The sequence below is a fragment of the Schistocerca cancellata genome, chromosome 5 (genome assembly GCF_023864275.1).
Source record: "Schistocerca cancellata isolate TAMUIC-IGC-003103 chromosome 5, iqSchCanc2.1, whole genome shotgun sequence".
In the NCBI taxonomy this organism is placed as follows: Eukaryota; Metazoa; Arthropoda; class Insecta; order Orthoptera; family Acrididae; genus Schistocerca; species Schistocerca cancellata.
Window position 1 is genome coordinate 796,328,824 of NC_064630.1, and position 13,068 is coordinate 796,341,891.

A 13,068-nucleotide genomic window follows, 5' to 3' on the forward strand; every position below is an offset into this window, starting at 1 on the left:
ATCGCTCTCAGCCCCGAGATGGTCGCTCGCTGGCTGATGGTCGCCCTCATCGAACCTTGATGTCTTTGCTACATCCGCCGCATCAGGTTCCTGTGCAGCGGCAGACACCTGCTTTTGCCCCAGGCGACGTTGTCTACTACCGCCACTATCGAGGTTCACGGCGTTGGCTCGAAGGGCGCATTCTTCGCTGCCTCGGCCGCGCTATGTATCTGGTATTGGGTGCCTCCGGTGAGGTGCGTCGGCATCTCAATCAGCTGCGCCACTGTCGTCGCACGGGTTCTGCCGCTCCCCGTCTGCTTTCAGCGACGGTGCCGTCCGGTCAGCGCTCTGGGGACCCATATACAGGCTCGCCTCAACCCCAAGTGTTACCGACGCTGCCTTCCATTCTACCCCATGGCGACGCGTCGCCGCCGCCGCCTGTTCTCCCGCCAGCGACGCCCGCAGTGGACGCGTCACTGCAACCATCGGGCGCCTGCCTGGGTCACGCGCCGCCGATCGCTTCCCGTGACCAGTTTTCCTCTGACATGGAATTCTAGCCCGCTCCGGACCGTATGTCATCTTCGCCCGTCGTGTTCCCCGGCCCGATGGAGGTCGACCCTTCGGTCCCTCCTGTCTCTCTATGGGCGCATACACCGCATGTTGGCGTGCACCCTGGAGCAGGTTTTCAGGCGTTTCCTAGCTCCCCGCGGTCCGAATGGCACGGTACGGGTGGCACAGCCTCGCCTCTTCTTAGGCTCCCCACCTCGTCGCATACGTCAACATCGGGTCCTCCCCACGGCGGGCGGAAGCCTTATGCCACAACCGTACGCCGACTTGCGGGGGAGGAATGTGGTGTCACCGCCAGACACCACACTTGCTAGGTGGTAGCGTTTAAATCTGCCGCTTTCCGTTAGTATACGTTGGACCCGCGTGTCTCCACTATCAGTGATTGCAGACCGAGCGCCACCACATGGCAGGTCTAGAGAGACTTCGTAGCATTCACCCCAGTTGTACAACCGACTTTGCTAGCGATGGTTCACTGACAAAATACGCTCTCATTTGCCGAGACGATAGTTAGCATAGCCTTCAGCTACGTCATTTGCTACGACCTAGCAAGGTGCCATTACGAGTTACTATTGATACTGCAATAACGTACCGTCAAGAGCGACGTTCACCATTAATGGATTAAAGTTAAGTATTCCACCAGCTACGTCCATTTTTTCTAAATTCTAATTTCCTTGTCCTGTTCCAGACGTCACCCCAGCCTGCGTGAGCTAAAACGCGTGCCTTTCGGCTTCCTCTAGTAACACGGTGTTGGCTCTCCTGCCAACCACAACAGTTTCCTCTTTTTATTTCACTGTAATGTCACTTGCCTGAAGAGCGGTGGATTATGTCTCTGCCAACCCTCCCCTGCCCATGTGGGGCCGGGGAATGAAATCACATTCAAGAAAGAATAATAATTTTCAGACTTGTAAATCTGTATCTGACTTACGATTGCTGTGTCACAGCGACAAATTGCAAGAAACTTTTGCAATGTTTTTCCTGGTGTACTTTTTATCCATTCTACATTTGGACATAGAATGAACGGTTGGGCAAGCATGGGCATAAATGGTAGTGACTTGGTTGAGCCACCATTGCCTCGGTTGCCTGGTCTCATTATTTCTCGTAATTGTTGTCAGATGTGTGGTCACAATTCCCATAATATATTCACCTACTGATGTTTTACATTTGAAAGTGACTACGTAGTTTGTTGAAACCGATAATGTAACACCATATTTTACATAAAATTTTATGTATTGTGTGGCTATGGCTTCACTATTGTAGTGTCAAATAAACATTTAACTTACATTACAGCCACACTCCTTTACGACAATTATGTCGGAATATAGAAAAGCCTCCCTCGTTTATCAATGTACATATTAGTGAAAAATGTATCGAAATCCCTACAGCTGTTTCTTACATTAGCCTGCACATACAGCAGAACGTGCTCATACAGCAGTTGGTAGCAGATACACAGAATATGTGGAAAGAATGCAGGGATGACAATGAAGCCAAATTCATGTTAGTGAAGTGAAAAACATTCGTAACATCTGGATGACAAATATAGAACAATACGCATAATGTGGAAAAAGAATTTTGATTCGTGTCGTGGATACAGTAACTACAACAGCGAATGATTTTCAGACATACTAATAATAGTTGTTGGATAACTCTGTGGTAATAGTAAGATTACGCTTATTAACCACATACGTCGCATACAGATCAGCTTAAAATACCATTTGACCGCATTAAACGACGTCTTCTTCAAATTTGATTCAGTACATCACGCTCTACGTTAGTTAGAGAGACATCAGAATTTACTGCAACACAGAAAATGCAAAATACTTTAAAAATTGCCAGTAACATGAGGAGTTAGTGTTACAAACGCAATAATTGCACACCGATATATATATTAACACAATACGTTACGATAATCGGCGTGTGTTGCACCTCGCGACTTGTTTCTTCGGCGTGAAAATTTAACTGAATTACTATAATTACAAAATTAAACTCATTAAAGCAAGGTTATTCCAACCAATTTCCCTGTGGCACGCGGAAAACACGAACGTGCAAAGGTGCCTCATTATGCCGAGAAATACAGCCGTCCATTTTCCCGTACAATTTTCACACGGAAAAGGAGGAACAAGATAACGTGTGACTTTAAGACGCTTAGTTTCTTTCTCGAAGTTTTTGTTTATTTCGAGCCCATAATATCGAAGTATGGTTCTTGCTTTTAGTCCTCACAAGAATTTCAAAATGACAGATACTTGCCGGAGATTATTAACAATAATAGCGCATAAGAACGAAAACCATTACAAATTGGTGAATACCTATAGGATTCGATGCAGTTTATGCGAAAGAACTTCTTGCATTTCTTGCAGTAGTTAATCGAATGTTGTTGAAGTAAAGAATGCCTCATAGCTATTGGAAAAAATCACAGTTGACTTTCGTTTTCAGAACCCGTCGCGGAACGCATACTTTTTGCTATAGACTAAGTCGCTGACGTCAATCATTTGCATAATCAGGGGAGACGTTTTGTCTTTCCTTGTTTCGTGCTTCATAGACACGGAAAAAAGTTTTACTTTGATTCCGCAAGAGATTGTTTTTTATATGTCTGATACACAATGCAGTAGAGATCGTTGATGTCCTTCATTCACTTTCCTTGTATTTCAGAACGCATTCAATGATGTTTCCTACAGAACGAAATAAAAAGTTACGAATAATCCAACGAAAACTGTAGTTGGACCGATGAGTTTCTAACGGATACTTCTAAGCATGCTGTTCTAAGTTGGACGGTACTGTAGAGATAAAACTAAACACTGTAGTAGTTTACACCTGAATGAAATCGTCTGTAAAGACGTATGCTGAGGGCCGTCGTTTGCATATCACACTTTTTCTACACATCGAAAACGCAATGAAAGAGCGTTGTAACAGAGTGATTTACAGGAAGAACACCGTCGATAGGAATAGATTGGCAGTTGATTTATAAATTATTAAAAGAGGGAGCTAAGCTGTAAATTCACAGTCCCTCTCACATTGTAATTTATTTGACCAGATAACTGGTCTGTGTTAGGGTTCAAATGGTTCAAATGGCTCTAAGCACTGTGGGACTTAACTTCTGAGGTCATCAGTCCCCTACAACTTAGAACTACTTAAACCTGACTAACCTAAGGACATCACATACATCCATGTCAGAGGCAGGATTCGAACCTGCGACCGTAGCAGTAGCACGGTTCCAGACTGAAGCGCCTAGAACCGCCCGGCCGCAGCGGCCGGCTGGTCTGTGTTACTCCCGACACCAAATCATAAACCATCAGTCTACTCATTCTCTGAGTAGCTGTTTAGTACCTGGTATCTAACTGGCTAGCCAATGACCCTGTCGTAGTGGTAGAACCGGTTCCCGTCTGATCCCCGAAGTTAAGCGCTGTCGGGCTTCGGTAGCATTTGAATGGTTCACCGTCCAGGTCTGCCAAGTGCTCTGGGCAAGTGGGGTGCACTCAGGCCTTGTGAGGTCAGTTGAGGAACTACTTCACTGAGAAGTAGCGACTCCAGTCACGAAAACAGACAACGACCGGGAGAGCGATGTGACGACCGCGTGACCCTCTGTATTCACATCCAGTGACGCGTAAGGAGTGAAGACGGCACGGGACTAGTCGGTGCCTTCTGGCTTTCAAGGCCTGTTCGGACGGCGCTTATGTTTTTATTTGACTAGCTAATAGAGTCACGAAAATGTTACCAAGGGTGTGATTTTTACAGTTGACTTAAATATCGAGTTCACCGGTGTCCTCCAAAAATGAATCATCTTATTTCGTGAAAAAATGAAACAATTGCGCATAGATAGCAGTCCCCCCCCCTTTTTCTCCGAAAATTATTTCGAGCAGTTAGTCCACGACCCACGCGAATTGTAAATGGTTGCGAAAACACACTTGACCTCTTAGCCACAAACAATCCAGAGCTAATAGAGAGCATCATGACTGATACGGGGATTAGTGATCACAAGGTCGTTGTAGCTAGGCTCCATACCATTTCTTCCAAATCCACCAGAAACAAACGCAAAATAGTTTTATTTAAAAAAGCGGATAAAGTGTCACTATAAGCCTTCGTAAGAGACAATCTCCATTCCTTCCGAACTGACTATGCAAATGTAGACGAGGTTTGGCTCAAATTCAAAGATATAGTAGCAACAGCAATTGAGAGATTCATACCTCATAAATTGGTAAGAGATGGAACTGATCCCCCATGGTACACAAAACAGGTCCGAACGCTGTTGCAGAGGCAATGGGAAAAGCATGCAAAGTTCAGAAGAACGTGAAATCCCGAAGATTGGCTAAAATTTACAGACGCGCGAAATTTGGCACGGACTTCAATGCGAGATGCCCTTAATAGGTTCCACAACGATACTTTGTCTCGAAAGTTGGTAGAAAATCCGAAGAAATTCTGGTCGTATGTAAAGTACACAAGCGGCAAGACGAAGTCAATACCTTCGCTGCGCAGTGCCGATGGTACTGTTACCGACGACCGTGCCGCTAAGGCGGAGTTACTGAACGCAGTTTTCCGAAATTCCTTCACCAGGGAAAACGAATGGAATAATCAAGATTTTGAAACACGAACAGCTGCTAGCATGAGTTTCTTAGAAGAAGATACCTTAGGGGTTGCGAAGCAACTCAAATCGCTTGATACGGGCAAGTCTTCAGGTCCAGATTGTATACCGATTAGGTTCCTTTCAGATAACGCTGATACAATAGCTCCCTACTTAGCAATCATATACAACCGCTCGCTCATCGATAGATCTGTACCTACAGATTGGAAAATTGTGCAGGTCGCACCAGTGTTTAAGAAGGGTAGTAGGAGTAATCCGTCGAACTACGTCGGTTTGCAGTAGGATTTTGGAGCATATACTGTATTCAAACATTATGAATCACCTCGAAGGGAACGATCTATTGATACGTAATCAGCATGGTTTCAGAAAACATCGTTCTTGTGCAACACAGCTAGCTCTTTATTCGCACGAACTAAAGGCCGCTATCGACAGGGGATCTCAAGTTGATTCCGTATTTCTAGATTTCCGGAAAGGTTTTGACATCGTTCCTCACAAGCGACTTCTAATCTAGCTGCGGTCCTATGGGGTATCGTCTCAGTTGTGCGACTTGATTCGTGATTTCCTGTCAGGAAAGTTCGCAGTTCGTACTAATAGACGGCAAATCATCGAGTAAAACTGAAGTGATATCAGGTGTTCCCCAGGGAAGCGTCCTGGGACCTCTGCTGTTTCTGATCTGTATAAATGACCTGGGTGACAATCTGAGCAGTAGTTCTCTTAGGTTGTTCGCATATGATGCTGTAATTTACCGTCTAGTAAGGTCATCCGAAGACCAGTATCAGTTGCAAAGCGATTTAGAAAAGATTGCTGTATGATGTGGCAGGTGGCAGTTGACGCTAAATAACGAAAAGTGTGAGGTGATCCACATGAGTTCCAAAAGAAATCCGTTGGAATTCGATTACTCGATAAATAGTACAATTATCAAGGCTGTCAATTCAGCTACGTACCTGGGTGTTAAAATTACGTACAACTTCAGTTGGAAAGACCACATAGATAATATTGTGGGGAAGGCGAGCCAAAGGTTGCGTTTCATTGGCAGGACACTTAGAAGATGCAACAAGTCCACTAAAGAGACAGCTTACACTACACTCGTTCGTCCTCTGTTAGAATATTGCTGCGCGGTGTGGAATCCTTACCAGGTGGGATTGACGGAGGACATCGAAAGGGTGCAAAAGAGGGCAGCTCGTTTTGTATTATCACGTAATAGGGGAGAGAGTGTGGCAGATATGATACGCAAGTTGGGATGGAAGACATTAAAGCAAAGACGTTTTTCGTCGCGGCGAGATCTATTTACGAAATTTCGGTCACCAACTTTCTCTTCCGAATATTTTGTTGAGCCCAACCTACATAGGTAGGAATGATTATCAAAATAAAATAAGAGATATCAGAGCACGAACAGAAAGGTCTAGGTGTTTGTTTTTCCCGCACGCTGTTCGGGTGTGGAATGGTAGAGAGATAGTACGATTGTGGTTCGATGAACCCTCTGCCAAGCACTTAAATGTGAGTTGCAGAGTAATCATGTAGATGTAGATGTAGAGATGTTATTATGTGACTTTGACCAGTCACCCGAATATGTTGCAACTGAGCTTCTCCATGTGACGCCAGCACACCAAAGAAGTTATAACGGAGATTGAAGACCTACACTTACATGTTTATAACGGAAATAAACAATTTTTTCAGCCTTCAGTTGCAAGGTAATTTTTACTCGTTCACCTAGGTTTCGATTCCAGTAATGGAATCTTCTTCAGAACCTATAAATTAAACCACATACGGACATATATTACTCACTGAAATGCCTTATCAGTCTGATGATTGAATAATAAAGAAATCGCGATACTTATAAAAAATTAAATTATTTTGAGAGCCAAACACTGGCCAAAATTAAAACAATAAAGTCGCATAATCATAAGGTTATGTCTGTCGAAATTAAAACCATTAAGACGAACGTAGACGGAGCTACGCCGTCCAGAAATAAGGACCACACGTGAGCGGCTCGGAAACTGGGCGTCGCGAGCAGTTCCACGGCGAGGCTCGGCCGCGGCCGAGCGCAAGCGCAGGCGCGAGAGACAAACTGTCTCAAAATTACTTAGAGCAAATATACATATAAACAAAATGTGACTGAAAGCCGTCCTACAAATAGACAAACCTATCTATTGGTATAGCAACATTAAACAATTTACCTGAGAACAAACTACAAAGCCAAGGTATAAAAATTTTTTTAGATTTAAATATGATAGTAAGACGCCGAAGCCCCGCTACAGTAACTAAAAATTAGTGTCGAAACCATGCGTGCTAAGCATAAAATGTCTTTAACATAAAAACGCCCTAGCAACTATGTGTCATTACCAAGCATATTACGAAATACACCCTAGGTTTTTTAATAAACGACCTACCTTATAGGATATGTTAACTATAAAGGGAACTGATATGTATTTCTTTGCCTGGTGTTGATTGTGAGTACCTGAACTGGAAAGGGTGGTAGTCTTCTTTCGTGTTTTTTTCTTGAATAACAAACATTGAGTTTATAAAAAATATCTGACATGATACCAGCTAACGGGCTGCCTATAGCTAGACCACAGGGTTGCGAATATATTTTATTATTCAAAGAGAAATAATTGCACTTGAGGGTGGTGCGTAACAGAACCATTAGTTCATCGATCTCAGGGGCAGATAATTTTTTATGGTATCACAAATTGGTTTCTATAATGTCCATCGTCTGCTCAACAAGTACATCAGTATATAAATTTTTAAACTCATAAAATCATAAACTCCATGGAGCAGATGTTTTTTCGGAATTATCCAGATTTGGTAAATAATATAATATTCTATGCGAGATATGTAGATGACTTGCTGTTTATTTTGACGGTTCCCATGAAGAGCTAGAACTGCTATTTCCCACTTTCAATAACCTCCATGAAAAAATCAGTTTCGCGCAAGAACATCAGACCGCTGATAGGACCTTAGACTATCTCGATCTGACTCTATGCAATTTTGGCAACAAATTTAGATTTCAAAATTTTTCAGAAAGCAACCTATTCCGACATCATCATCCCAGCTGATTCCACCCATCCTCCGGCCCATAAAATGGCCTTTTTTCACTCGAGTATCCATCGAGCCCTTTCCATTCCGCTTTCGCCAGTCAACCTAGAGAACGAATTAAAAGTCCTCGAAAACATCGGTCAGAATAATGGATATAATCCCAGTACAGTGAGACAGTTGCTCAACAAAAAAACACGAAAGAAAACCACCACCTTTTCCAGTTCAGGTACTCACAATCAACACCAGGCAAAGAAATACTATCAGTTCCCTTTATAGGTAACATATCCTATAAGGCAGGTCGTTTATTAAAAAACCAACCTCAAAAAGAATTTAGTTCATTCGCTGGATAAAGGAACTGATAAATCATCGCTGTCAGGTAAGTATAAGATCACGTGTGCTGAATGTCCTTCTTATTACATCGGGCAGACAGGAAGGGCCCTGTCTGTTAGGTTTAAAGAGCATCTGCCGGCAAAAAGCGGTGATGGAACACTAGGATCTACATTTGCTGAACACCTGGTCCAAAAGGCGCATGCTCCCAAGCCTCTAAAAGACGCAGAGGTTTTGCATAATGAAGTTAAGGGATGTAGGCTAGACACCCTTGAAGAATTGCAAATTTTTAAACATCTTATTATTGATAGAGACAACTTACTTAACAATCAGCTGCAACTAAAAAATAGAAGTTATTTCGAAGGATTTCAACCTTTACTCCAGTGGAGTTGAGCCACAGTCCGCTTCGAATGGCCGATGCTGTTTCCCTATCTGCTTTGTCCCTTTATTATAGTGCGGTTGTACATGTGTGTCTTTGTATTTTGTAATATGCTTGGTAATGACACATAGTTGCTAAGGCGTTTTTATGTTAAAGACATTTTATGCTTAGCACGCATGGTTTCGACACTAATTTTTAGTTACTGTAGCGGGGCTTCGCCGTCTTACTATAATATTTAAATCTAAAAAAATTTTTATACCTTGGCTTTGTAGTTTGTTCTCAGGTAAATAGTTTAATGTTGCTATACCAATAGATAGGTTTGTCTATTTGTAGGACGGCTTTCAGTCACATTTTGTTTATATGTATATTTGCTCTAAGTAATTTTGAGACAGTTTGTCTCTCGCGCCTGCGCTTGCGCTCGGCCGCGGCCGAGCCTCGCCGTGGAACTGCTCGCGACGCCCAGTTTCCGAGCCGCTCACGTGTGGTCCTTATTTCTGGACGGCGTAGCTCCGTCTACGTTCGTCTTAATGGTTTTAATTTCGACAGACATAACCTTATGATTATGCGACTTTATTGTTTTAATTTTGGCCAGTGTTTGGCTCTCAAAATAATTTAATTTTTTATAAGTATCACGATTTCTTTATTATTCAATCATCAGACTGATAAGGCATTTCAGTGAGTAATATATGTCCGTATGTGGTTTAATTTATAGGTTCTGAAGAAGATTCCATTACTGGAATCGAAACCTAGGTAAACGAGTAAAAATTACCTTGCAACTGAAGGCTGAAAAAATTGTTTATTTTCTGTACATTTTACAGTTGCTGACGCGCTGCAATATGTTAATGATATGTTTAGAACGACTTAGAGTTACGCTGTGTGTGCCGGTGAGTAAAGTACTCGTGGGACTGTTGCGGTTGTGCTACGGCATAGTCACATGACACCAGGCCCGGTCGGCTGGGAAGAAACCCTGTGGGCAGAGGCTGTGGGATCATCTGAATGCCCCCGTCCAGCGTTAATCAGAGGCTGGTTGCTGCTAAGGCTGTGCTGCTCATTGTAGAACGATACCAGCTCAGGAAGACATCCTGAGATCTGCAGCTGCTGTGGCCCTGCAGGGAATGGCTCATACAGGATTGCATCACACTCTGCAACAATAATAGCAGAGCAAAATACTGAGTATAATGAAGCATTCACTTAATAATGAGGATAATAATAATTACTATTATTGATGAATGTGACAAGTAGGTACTAACAGTCTTCTCCTTCTTCTGCCTGCTTGATTGCTGCTGTTGATGGGGTTACATGCCGAACAGCAAATGATGGCGCACGTGCAATCAACTCGTTGTAGAGGTGGGGGGCCACCTCGATTGCACTGAGTATCCATTTGAATAGTGGGCGAGAGGACAGGGGTGATAGTGGCAGGTCGCTGTTGTCATCATGATCCCTGTAACTCCACAGCATGCATGCGAACTACAATTGACTGTCGGTTCCATGAGAGTGAGAACATAGCAGCTACGTAGACTATGCGCTAGTGTGGTGGCGTGTAAAACACAACAGATGCAAATTCCAAACAATTGGCTGCGAACTGGGGGGTGCTCGGGGTGGGGGTGTTCCATGCAGATAACGCGCGCTCCATTAACGGCTGGGTTCAGTCGAGTTGGTGAGCTGCCCTTTCTCTCCCCTCCCCCCCCCCCCACCATGGGTTTGATACGTGGGCGGATTCGGTTCTTGGAATGAAAAGGAAGTGCTGATGATGATGACTTCCGAATATAACACGTCAGCTTGTCTCAGTTCTGATACTAGAGATAAAAAAATTGCTGACAGATACAGATACAGTACATCCTGCTCACATGGCCAGTGAGCCACTACTGTCAAACAACCTAAGGAGATGTGAATCACACACAAGAGAGAAAGTTTACATGTTACTTCTATTAATATTTCAGTGCTGCGTGTTTGCCTGGGTCTTCATCTTCTTTTCCTTTAGATCATCAGTCGTCTTTGATGTGGTCAACCATGATTTCTTCTCCTGTGTCAATATATTTGTCTGAGAGTAGGCCCAAAGTCTGCTACTATTGGTTCCATATAGCTAGTTCAGTTTCGATTCCGTAGAAATGATGGTACACGTGAGGCAATACTGACCCTACGACATCTCTTAGAAAATAGATTAAGGAAAGGCAAACCTACGTTTCTAGCATTTGTATACATACAGAAAGCTTTTGACAATGTTGACTGGAATACTCTCTCTCAAATTCTGGTGGTGGCAGGAGTAAAATACAGGGAGTGAAAGGCTATTTACAATTTGTCCAGAAACCAGATGTCAGTTATAAGAGGGGCAATAAAGGGAAGCAGTGGTTGGGAAGGAAGTGAGACGGGGTTGTAGCCTATCCTCAATGTTATACAATCTGTATATTGAGCTAGCAGTAAAGGAAACAAAAGAAAAATTCGGGGTAGGAATTAAAATCCATGGAGAAGAAATAAAAACTTTGAGGTTCGCCGATGACATTGTAATTCTGTCACCAAAGGACTGTGTCTTGAAAGGAGGATTTAAGATGAACATCAACAAAAGCAAAACGAGGATAATGGAGTGTAGTCGAATTAAATCTGGTGATGCTGAGGGTATTAGATTAGGAAATGAGACGCTTAAAGTAGTAAATGAGATATACTATTTGGGGAGCAAAATAACTGAAGATCGTCGTGGTAGAGAGGATATAAAAAGTAGACTGACAAATGCAAGGAAAGCGTTTCTGAAGAGAAATTTGTTAATATCGAGCATAGATTTAAGTGCCAGGAAGTCTTTTTTAAAAGTATTTGTATGGAGTGTAGCCATGTACGGAAGTGAAACGTGGACGATAAATAGGTTAGACAAAAAGAAAGCCGCGCGGGATTAGCCGAGCGGTCCAAGGCACTGCAGTCATGGATTGTGCGGCTGGTCCCGGCGCAGGTTCGAGTCCTCCCTCGAACATGGGTGTGTGTGTTTGTCCGTAGGATAACTTAGGTTAAGTAGTGTGTAATCTTTGGGACTGATGACCTAAGCAGTTAAGTCCCATTAGATTTCCCACATATTTGAAAATTTTTTTGACAAAAAGAGAATAGAAACTTTAGAAATATGGTGCTAAAGAAGAATTCTGAAGAGTGCATGGGTAGATCACATACGTATTGAACAGAATTGGGGAGAAGAGAAATTTGCGACACAACTTGACTAGAAGAAGGGATCGGTTGGTAGGACATATACTGAGGCATCAAGGGATCACCAATTTAGTATTGGATGGCAGCGCGGAGGGTAAAAATCGTAGAGGGAGACCAAGAGATAAGTACACTAAGCAGATTGAGAAGGATGCTTACACACTTCACCTAATATCACATTTCCCTAATTGAGGGGAGGGGGCCGTTAAGCTCTGACGCCACATTTAATCGCATCCCAGGTGTTTGACAGGGTTCATATCTGAAGAGCTGTGGGGCTGGCACATCGATTCGAACTCGCCACAGTGTCCCCTGAACCACTCCATCACATTCCTGACCTTGTGGCACGGCGCTGTGTCTTCCTGAAAATGCATTGCCGTCGGGAAACATTATAGTCGTGAAGGGGTGTACGTGGTGTACGTGGTGCCTTGCGCGAACTGCACTGGACCCATGGATGTCAGCGTGAATGATCTCCAGTGCATAATGGAGCCGCCGCGAGCTTGTCTCCAACCACAGTGCAAGAGTCAAGGAGCTGTTTCCCTGGAAGACGACACATTCGCGCCTTCCCATCAGAGTGATGAAGATTCGATGATCGAAATTCATCAGACCGTGCAATGCTCTGCCACTGCGCCAACGTCCAGTGCCGGTGGTATGTGCTCATTTCAGTCGTAGCTGCCGATGTCTTGGTGTTAACACAGGCATAAGCACGGGTCCTCGTTTCCAGAGGCCTATAGTTAGAAGCGTTCAGTTCACTGTGTGTTCAGACCTACTTGTACTCTGCCCAGCATTAAAAGACTGATGTTAGTTCCGTCACAGTTTGCCACCTGTCCTGTTTTATCCATCTGCCCAGCTTAAGATGTCCGATATCGGTAAAGATGAGTGGCCGCCCAACCGCACGATGCCTGCTCGTGGTTTCACCTTTGTTTCGCCACGTGTTGAAGGCATCCACCGCTGAACTCCTCGAACACCCAACAAATCGGGCAGTCTCCGAAATGCTGGTGTCGAGCTCCTGGGCCATCACAATCTGCCC